Below are 8,262 nucleotides of genomic sequence, written 5' to 3'. Positions count from 1 at the left end.
AATTGACCTCAGGGGATTCATTACGCTTTAATGAATATGTGCCGTAGCGTGCATAGGGCCCCGAGCTGTAGTAGTGCTGTTTCATCTTTAGTTTTCTGCACTGCTGCCTTCTCTTCTACTATCCTTTATATCTGTCAAAACAGCTCTTCAACTATCGCCCTATCTAGGATTAAGAAAGTGTAAAGAAAACCCGAAATGACAAGTTATACCGTAAGTGACGATTTTTCATTAGACGCTCCAGAAATGACAACCACGAGAACTTTAACATCAGAGAAAAATTTAATCATCAGTATGTGCAAAATTTTCAGCAGTCGCAAACACATTTTGGTAACAATAGACGTTTTTCTCCGCAATGGCAACAAAACCAGCCGGTTAGCATACCTAACCAACAATGCAGTCTACAAGGTCAACCAAACTTTATTGTTACGCCGCGTGCACGTGTAGTCTCAGCTCCAACAAATGGTAGCGCACAGCAACAAGGAAATAACTACGTACAGAAAACACACTATTTCAATTCCTATCGCAAGGCACCGTATAGAAATGACTATCACGACAAACGTAAAAATAATGAGCACGATTTTCAGCGTACGTATAATAACAGTCGGTCTTATCAGCAGCAAGAACATCAGCAACAACATATTATCATGAATGAACCAGACAGTAGGCATCATCCAGAGTGTAATACGTCAGGAAGAAATAATAGAACAGTACAAATAGTTGAAATGCCACAGCATCCTCCCGAAAATAATAACACGTCAGATAGAATTTGACCAGATACAGTACAGATTGCATATTCCAGTACCGTAAGCAATACTTTTGACACGCAGAAACTTGTTCACGAAAACGTTATCTGAAACATGCTTTGTTGAATGCACTACTTAAATCGCACCCAGATCTTACTAGAAATTTTTCCATTGCCACCGACAGTTTTAACGCCGCTTTAGGCGTACATATTTTTCAGGAAATTGAAGAAGATGGTTCTACAGTAATTAAAAACATCGCTTTTGCGAGTCGCATTTTGTCACCTGCTGAACGAAATTATTCTGTTACAGAGCTTGAAACATTATGTGTTGTATGGGCTTTTACCAGATTTAGGCATTTTCTTTATGGAAGACACACTACCGTTTACACAGACCACAGAGCTATACAGTTTTTACTTTCGGCTAAATTTACTCACGACAGATTAAGCAGATGGAAACTTTATTTGCAGGAATTTAATTTTACAATTGTTCACATTCCCGGCACACAAAATGTTGTAGCAGACGCACTATCTCGTTCTCTCAGTAACAATCAGCAAGACATCGCAACCAACTTCTGCAAAGCAAATTTCAGCGTCATGTACATTCAACAAGTTGCATTTGAGAATTTCATTTCGTCGTCATTACAAGACATAGCACAAGAGCAGAGTAAAGATAACGTATGGAACGAAATTAAACACCTTTGGCAAGATAGGGATAATGTTACCATTAGAAACCATTAAACTGTACGAAATGACATTCTGTTTCGCCGCTCTCATCCTGACAGCAACAATTGGTTATTATGCATTCCTGATGAACTTGTTAACAAATTAATCTGGTATACTCATTTAAGTTACGCTCATTACGGAGCCAGAAAATGTTTTCTTATACTGAGACAGACCTGTTATTTTACCAACATGGAGAAACGTATACGACGAGTTTTAGCGTCATGTAAAATCTGCCAGAAAGCTAAATCAGACACGACTTCACATATTCCTCCATTACATCCCATTGTACCTGTTAAATTGAGACATATGGCCGCTGTAGACATTTTTGGTCCGATTCCCAGAACTAATAGAGGTTTTTGCTACATCTTTGTCGCTGTTGAACTCACTTCAAAATTTGTTACCTTCACTCCGTTACGCAAAGCTACTGCTAAAACTGTTTCGAAAGCATTTGTAAAACATTTTCTATTTCATGTAGGGCATGTGTTGAAAGTAATTTCCGACAATGGACCACAGTTTCGATCTGCTATATGGACACGTATGTTACGAGCTAGAAACATTTCTCCGATCTATATATCCAAGTATCATGCTTCTTCGAACCCTTGTGAACGATTAATGAAGGAAATTGGTAAAATGTGTAGAATATACTGCCATAAAAGACATATTGATTGGGACACACACATACACTCATTCCAAGATGTAATTAATTCCATACCAAATGAATCCACTATGCTATCTCCGTCTGTTATACTGAAAAATCTTGAACCAGCTAACAAAATTAAAGAATTAGTAACATTTCCTACATCTCGTCGACTACGACACCATGAAATAATTGACATTGCGCTGAACAACATCAAACGTGCCGCAGAGTGCCGGAGAAGACACCAAAAATAGGTTGTATACGCCGTGACTTTCACGTTGGACAGAAGATATTAGTACGTACACACTATTTATCCAACAAAATAAAAGGTAGGTGCAGTAAATTTGAACTTCTATACGCAGGTCCATATCGGATTCGCAGCATTCCTCACCCCAATGTTGTACACGTCGAAACTTTGAGAACCAGAAAATCGAAAGGAAACCATCACGTCTCCAACATCAAACCCTTTATTGAATGAACATACTTTATGATTTATCACACTGTAATGCCATTTCCTAATTTTTTATGACCACTTATGCAATTATATTTACATGAACACTTACTGATGATTATTGTACTTTTTTCTTGGCAAGTGCCCGGCAAGGTAAGGTTAGCAGGTCGCTTTTCTTGTCGTTACACATTAGACCGTGCACATTTTTCCAAATAAAATTACACTTTTTATGACCACTTATGCAATTATATTTATGTGACTACTTACTGATGATTGTCGTATTTTTCTTGGCAAGTGCCCGGCAAGGTAAGGTTAGCAGGTTGCTCTTCTTGTCGTTGCACATCAGACTGTGCACATTTTTCCAGATAAACTTACGTATCTTATGAATAATTATGCAATTTTATCTAATGACATATTAATTTTATTAAATTCTCTCTCCATTAAAGTCTTTAATTCTCGCCTCTATTAACTACACAACATACAAGCTGAACACAAAGAAAGTCACATTTTTGTCATCATTTTTTATGTATGTATGATTGTTTTCCTGTTTATTTGTATGCATTATGAAATAGTTGAGATATAGCAAACACTAGTTGACTTCGACATTTTTGCCTTACGATATCTCAACATCGTGACTATTTTACATTTTTTGCTGCTGCATTATGATATTCTGTGTACATTTTTGCATCTGAACACTGTCTATATTTTTTGACATATTACGTTTTCTGTCATGCTATGCTGTATGCTTAATTATACCACTATAAACCAGTTTTTATCTAATGGGTATATGAGTTAAATGCAAGACATTAATCTTTGTTCATCATTTTCAGAAAGAAATAACGTGTAAAGGAAATAAATTAAACAGAAATGGGAATTTCACCTACGGAATAAACGAAAGAAGATGCAAAAACCTTATGAGGAAGAGTAAATGGATCAGAATTAACAAGCATTAACAAGAATATACTATACACATCGTAGAATAGCAGTCTTAACTAATTTTTTCTTTCAGAAAACGAAGCGATTGATGCAGGCTGTGAGACAGAACTTCACATCTTAGTTTTAGTGAGGAAATATGCTAGAAATAAGGAATAGTTGTGTAATGAATAATGAAGTGATTTTTTTTTGCAGATGATAATGAATGGTGATGAATAATGATGAAGAATATGCAGCTATGAATAATTAAGTTTTTCTTTACAGGTGATAATAATGGAGTTATGATAATGAAGTGATGGATAATGAAGTTTTTTTTTTCTTTACAGATGAGGATGATGTTGAAGTTTATGTATTTATGCTCTGTAGTCATTTAAGTATTTGTTGTAGTTCGTTTTGACAGTATGTGTTGTATTGCATAGTATGATGACTGAAGGTTTTGGAAAGGACAGCTAGAGAACACATTTTATACACATTTCACTACCTGTTAATTCGTAGTTCACTACTTTTCAGCATAAAATGCGTTTCTTCTTTCAGTCTAATAATCCATTTTTGTATATTTTGCAGGAGAAATTATTCATGAAATTAATGTACTATAAGCAGTTGTTCATTAAACCCAAGTCATTTATGAATGTGATTACATATACTCCACTTGTTTCATAATCTTGATACAGCTGACTCATGACAAATGACGTTACACATCTTCATTTGCAGCAATAACTCAAAAGCAAATATTGTTATTAATTATCGAACCCAACGCAATGCATTGCTAGCACAAAAAAATGCTTTGTAACTGGCAAATGAAGGCCACTGATTAATGTAATAAGATGAACTATGAGGACAATGTTTACTATAATTAGATTAATTATGCCATTTATTAACTCATTTTCAATGATGACTTCTGATGCTTTGTAATTAGGAAATGAGTGCCAATGTTCTCAGTAAATGATTTCTGATGGTTTGTAATTTGGCAATGAGTGCCAATGTTCTCGGTAAATGATTTCTGATGGTTTGTAATTAGTCAATGAATGCCAATGTTCTCTGTAAATGACATGTGATGGTTTGTCATTAGTCAATGAGTGCCAATGTTCTCTATAAATGATTTCTGATGGTTTGTAATTAGGCAATGAGTGCCAATGTTCTCTGTAAATGATTTCTGATGGTTTGTAATTAGGCAATGAGTGCCAATGTTCTCTGTAAAGTTACTCATGAACATTATTCTGTAATACTACGTACATGGTACAGAAATGTTCAATGACTGGGCAATGAGTGCCACCCATTACTAGTGTAATTCTCAATGAAGACTAGTATGTGACTTAATGTCCTTCACCTTCTAACCTAATTACCTGGAATTACTGCAATATCCGTTTGTCCTGTATATCCTCATGATCATGGAGCACTATATTTGGTTTTTGCACTAATTGTACGTTGTTGTAACAGACAAGAACGTGGTGTTGACACGACATGCTGCCAACCACCATGAGCGATGAAGATGCTATTATGGTCCCACTGTTTGGTATACCTAATGTACTACCAAAAGGATAACATGGAATATTACTACGGCATTTCAGTGTCTTGGCTACGCTGATTAATACTTCTGGGAAAAGAACTTTAGATTGCCTCACTTGGTGTTGTGCTTCTGTAGAAAGATATGGACTTTCAGTGCAGCTGCGTGCAACCTAAAGTGCTACAACCATGACGCAATCCTTCCCTTTCCTATCCTAATTCTTGTGACATAGTAAAAAAAAAATCATTTTTGTTATCATGATTTGCATTTATGGCCTATACATTTTTGTGATTTGCAAATATGTTATGAACTACAGTGCATGTGCACTTTTGTCATTTGTAAACATGATTTGTACTCATTGCATATACATTTTTGTGATTTGCTCTCAACTACAGTGCATATGCACTTTTGCCAATTGTGAATATGTTTTGTACTCATTGTATATGTATTTTGTCATTACCTGATATGTTCTGTACTACTGTGCGTGTGCACTTTTGCCAATTGTGAATTAGTTTTGTACTCATTGTATATATATTTTGTCATTACCTGATATGTTCTGTACTACTGTGAGTGTGCACTTTTGCCAATTGTGAATTAGTTTTGTACTCATTGTATATATTTTGTCTTTGCCTGATATGTTCTGTACTCAGTGCATGTGCACTATATTTACTTCATGTTCTACACCTATATATATCTGTATATATTCTGTAATTGTAAAGTTAATTAGTTAAGAAAAAATTTGTTGCTCATGGCAAGTCCAAATGACTCACCATCGCTGCCAAATTTTGCCCCCCCCCCCCCCCCCCCCCCCCCAGTGGAGGGTTATGAAAATCGTACGTTTCATATGTAATCATTATCAGCGATGGCGAGACATGACAGAATCTCTGACCAGAGAGTTATTTATCGTTGCTAGTCTGCGCTTGACCGCGCGAGTGTTCAGTTGCGTGTACCGAGTCGGCAGGAGCAGTTGCGAGTTGCACTCTGTCTGCAGTAGTAGTCAGTCGGCAGTTGTGTGTAGCGAGTCGGCATGCGTCCGCGGTGTGCTCTGCCCACGAGTCTGGTCAGGAATGTGGTGGACGATATATATATGATTGTAGAAGGTATTGAAGCAGCATTGCGCTCAGCTAATAACGTATGTTAATTGTAATTAATTTGTTCAAAGAATGCCCCAATAATAATTTTTTATAAAGTAAATCTTTTAAAGAAAAGTAATCATTTCAATTTAAAGAATTTTTCCACTCTTTTGAAGAAAAAGCATTCATTTCAATTTAAAGAATATTTGCTATGCATTTCCTCCAAGAATCAAAATTAAATACAGCCAAGCATTGCACGGAGCTGCGCCGAAAAATAAGAGCAGATATGGATGCATTTTTTTTACTAAGGTAAGAATTTTGGTTTTTCTATTCAGGTTTAATTATTTCACAGGGCCGTAGGTCAGCGCTGCTGTCCTTATAAAATTTTTCAGGTTTAATTATTGCTGTTGAGTTGTTACATTCTGTTCATGGTTCATTATTTAATTAATGTTATTGTGGGTTTGTGATCAATTTTCATCCCTTAACGATATTTTGTGGGGAGTTTACATTTGCGCAATTTTTATTCTTTAATTTTGCAAGGAGGTCACGCTTGGCTCATTTTTATTATTCACTTTTGTGGGAAGACAACATTTCACTTAACATTGACTTTCATATTCTTGCTGGGAGGTTACAATTTCACTAATATTGACTTTTAAAATTCTTGCGGGGAGGTTACACACTATCTGATCAGAAGTATTCGGACACCCCTCCGTAATGCGGAAATGAGCACTGCATGTCTCGTGAAAGCAAACGTGTCAGTGTGACTCAAACTGGGGAATATACTGTGTTGTCAGTAGAGAAGCAGTAACAGAAGAATAGGACGAACAGGAGAGCTCTGTGACTTGTCACCCTAGAAACAAAACCGTCAGGGATATTTCAACCCTCTAAACATGGCCGATTGCTGATGAGGTGACCGTGAAGTGGAAACGTGAAGGAACGAACACATCTAAGACATGACCGGGGAAGCAACATGTACTGGCGGACAAGGAGCGACGAGTTTTGCGGAGGGTTGTTGCAACAAAAAATAAATAAAATTAAAAAAATAAAAAAAGCTTATTATCAGTGGAAGGAGTCATTCGTGAGTTCCAAAAGTGCTGCCAGAGGTCCAGGTAGCAAAATGGTCGAGCAGCTGCTCCGAAACCACACATTAATATAGTCAAGCGGCGCCTGTGGTGGTGCAAAGAGCGAAGCCACTACACAGTACATAGAGTGATGAAACACGCTATACACAGTGGCAATTGAATAGAATGCCTGTGGAATGTTACGTACTATCAAGTGTAGTAAAAAATCTAAACTCCTCCCGAACAGGCCATGAAGGCCCAACGGTACCGACCGGCCGCCTTGTCATCCTCAGGCCAAAGGCGTCCCTCGATGAGGAGATGGAAGGGCATGTGGTCAGCACACCGCTCTCCCGGCCGTATGTCAGTTTCTGAGACCGGAGCCACTACTTCTCAATCAAGTTGCTCCTCAGTTTGCCTAACAAGAGCCGAGGGCACACCGCTTGCCAATAGCACTCTGCAGACCGTATGGTCACCCATCCAAGTGCTAGACCAGCCCAACAGAGCTTAACTTCAGTGATCTGACGGGAACCGGTGTTACCACTGAGGCAAGGCCGTTGGCATCAGATGTAGTGCCAACAGTGAAGTATGGAGGAGATGGTGTTACAGTGTGGGGGTGTTAGTCTCAGTTATTGTGCTTAATAAAACGCTAAATTTGAAATTTTACAGTACTGTGTACTGCTTATTGTAGAGGAACAGTTCGGAGAGGGGAGACGATGACTGTTAGTATCAGCATGACAGTGCACCTGTCATAAAGCAGTATCTTTGAGGCAATGGGCTGTGGACTAAAACATTCGTGAAATGATGTAGGCTTCCCTGAGTCCCGACCTGAACCCAATGGAACACGCTTGGAGTGACTGGGAGAGTCGACTTCGCTCCAGACCCCAGTGTCCAACATCACTGCCATCTCTGGTTTCAGCTACTGAGGAAGAATGGGTTGCCATTCCTCCACAGACACTCAGACACCTCGCTTAAAGTGTCCCCAGAAGAGTTCAAGCAACTAATGGCCACTAACAGGTGTCCAGATACTTTTGATCAGATAATGTACCGACAGGGATATCGATCAATTCTGACTCCAGTACCATGGCCAGCTGCGCTAGGTTTCTGGGTTGAGTGTCCAAGGAGAGAACAGCCCAAGTGA

The 8,262-nt window shown here is 38.2% G+C and overlaps 1 pseudogene; it reads right to left on the bottom strand.

Annotated features, from left to right (window-relative positions):
• Positions 1–7,565: 7,565 nt before the first annotated feature.
• Positions 7,566–7,683, bottom strand: LOC126206330 (5S ribosomal RNA; annotated as a pseudogene).
• Positions 7,684–8,262: the final 579 nt, after the last annotated feature.

The sequence above is a fragment of the Schistocerca nitens genome, chromosome 1 (assembly GCF_023898315.1).
Source record: "Schistocerca nitens isolate TAMUIC-IGC-003100 chromosome 1, iqSchNite1.1, whole genome shotgun sequence".
NCBI lineage: Eukaryota > Metazoa > Arthropoda > Insecta > Orthoptera > Acrididae > Schistocerca > Schistocerca nitens.
The sequence above is the reverse complement of the archived record's forward strand: the minus strand, read 5'-3'. Positions and strand labels throughout refer to the sequence as shown.